The 2364-nt window shown below is 46.5% G+C and overlaps 1 non-coding gene across 1 annotated transcript; it reads left to right on the top strand.

Moving 5' to 3' along the window:
• Window positions 1–769: 769 nt before the first annotated feature.
• Window positions 770–873, top strand: LOC127228994 (U6 spliceosomal RNA). The gene has a single exon (XR_007835085.1). It is a non-coding gene; the product is annotated as a U6 spliceosomal RNA (small nuclear RNA).
• The last annotated feature ends 1491 nt before the right edge of the window (window positions 874–2364 follow it).

Raw genomic sequence — 2364 nt, 5'->3', positions numbered from 1 at the left:
CCAGAAATGAACTTAGACAGGCCTTTCTCCAGGAATCATATTTCCCACAATTCCACCAATGCGGCCAGGGGCCAGGGTTGGACAGATGATAAGTGTTGACTCTGTTTAAAAGCCCCTTCCCAAAAGAGGATGAAACTTGGCAAGGCAAAGCAAGGCCTCCTCCTAAGAACGTCCTTGCTTACATTTGTGCAAATGGACCATGTACACTCTCTGTGTGCAAAATTTTTATGTCACTTAAAAGTCATCATTTTAACTGCCCAAGTTCAAGCTTGTTGCAGTTTGGCAATATTTCGTATTTTCAAACCTGCACCAAAATTGAAGTCTCAAAGCCCATGAAGGCTCAAAGTTCAGAAATGAACTTGTTCTGATACTAAACCTCCCCTGAGCAGTGTGCAGTGGATATTCACTAGTGTGCCTTGTCTCTGGTCCCTTTGGTCTTCAGCCAGTCCAGAAAAAACCTAGCCCATGCCCTTGGGGTCATCATAGGGGCTAGAACCAGTGACAGTGACTAAAAATATGATATCTCGTGCAGCTGTTGGTTCGTGCCATGAGACCCAAAATGAGCTGAGATATTCTTCAGATTGCAGCTTGAATCTGGAAAGGCACTAAACCTTCACTATAGTCATCAGGTTTGCTTATATGTGGACGTTAAAGAGACCCGACAACTAAGGACCTGCAGAATGGGAGACCTGTGTGCCTGCTATTCCTTTGCTCTTTGTAGTGGAGCTGCTGCTTTTGTGTTGCAGCGTGAGGTTAAAAGCCTGTTCTGGTGATCACTTCAGCAGCACATATACTAAAATTGGAAGGATATAGAGATTAGCATGGCCCCTGCACAAAGATAACAGGCAAATTCATGAAGCAGTCCATATTTTTCTTGAAATTCACAAATGAATGGAACTAGAAGAAACCATCCTGAGTGAGGTAAACCAGTCACAAAAAGACAAACATGGTATGTACTTGCTTATATATGGATTGTAGACATAGAGCAAAGTATTACCAGCCTACAATCCATACCTCCAGAGAAGCTAGGAAACAAGGAGGATCCTAAGAGAGACACACATGGTCCCCCGAGAAGGGTAAAGGGACAAGATCTCCTGAGCAAATTGGGAGCATGGGGGAGGGGAGAGGAAGTTAGGAGAAAGAGAAGGGGAGAAGAGGAGGGGAAAGGAGGGTATGAGGGAGCAGGAAGATTGAGTCAGGGGAAGAATAGAGGAGAGCAAAAGATATACCTTAATAGAGGGAGCCTTTATAGATTTAAAGAGAAATCTGGCACTGGGGAAACGTCCAGAGATCTACAAGGATGACCCCAACTAACAACCTAAGCAATAGTGGGCAGGCTACCTTAAATGCCCTTCCACGATAATGAGATTGACAACTACCTTACATGCCATCCTAGAGCCTTCATCCAGTAGCTGATGGAAGCAGTAGCAGACACCCACAGCTAAACACTGAGCCGAACTCCTGAAGTTGCAGAAAGGGTGGAGAAATGAGCAAAGGGATCAAGACCAGGCTGGAGAAACTCACAGAAACTGCCAACCTGAACAAGGGGGACCTCATGAACCCCAGTCTGATAGCTGGGAAACCAGCAAAGGACCAACCCCTGAATGTGGGTGTCAGTTAGGAGGACTGGGAAGTCTATGGGGCCTCTGGTAGTGGGTCAGTATTTATCACTAGTATACGGATGGACTTTGGGAGCCCATTCCACATAGAGGGATACTCTCAGCCTAGATACATGGGGGAGGGCCTAAGGCCTGCTCCAAATGATATGACAGATTTTCAAGATCCTTCATGGAAGGCCTTACCCTCCCTAGGGAGCAGAAAGGGGATGGGATTGGGGGTTGGGGGTACAAGGGAAGAGGGGAGGGAGAGGAAACTGGGATTGACATGTAAAACAAGCTTGTTTCAAATTTAAAGGGAAAAATCTGCTCTGTGGGGTTTCTAGATCCCATGTTGAAGGATGAGTCATCCCAGGTATAGCATAGTCTCCAGGCCCTTGGGCTCTGGGAAGAGGGGGCATGGGAAGTGAGGCCATGCAGATGCTACAGATTAGAACCCATATCAATAAAATCTGGATGAGTCTCTGCAACCAGGGGAGCATGTGTCCCTCTGTTTCAATAGCCTGTGAATGCACACTGGCATCTCTGTGACCGTGGGACCTGGTGCACAGAAAGTTCTGATTCCTGTCCCAGTGTGAGTTTGAATAGCCAAATGAGCACTGGCCAGAAACAAATTGCCCTTCTCTGAGTGAATGCATGTGCAGCCACACTTGTACTCACACAAACTGAGAGAAAGAAGAGAGAGATGCACACACACACAAGTATGCACAGGTACGTATGCCTCGGGAAAGACTTGACCCATTTTGAC

Source organism: Phodopus roborovskii, unplaced genomic scaffold, assembly GCF_943737965.1.
Source record: "Phodopus roborovskii unplaced genomic scaffold, PHOROB, whole genome shotgun sequence".
In the NCBI taxonomy this organism is placed as follows: domain Eukaryota; kingdom Metazoa; phylum Chordata; class Mammalia; order Rodentia; family Cricetidae; genus Phodopus; species Phodopus roborovskii.
The sequence above is the reverse complement of the archived record's forward strand: the minus strand, read 5'-3'. Positions and strand labels throughout refer to the sequence as shown.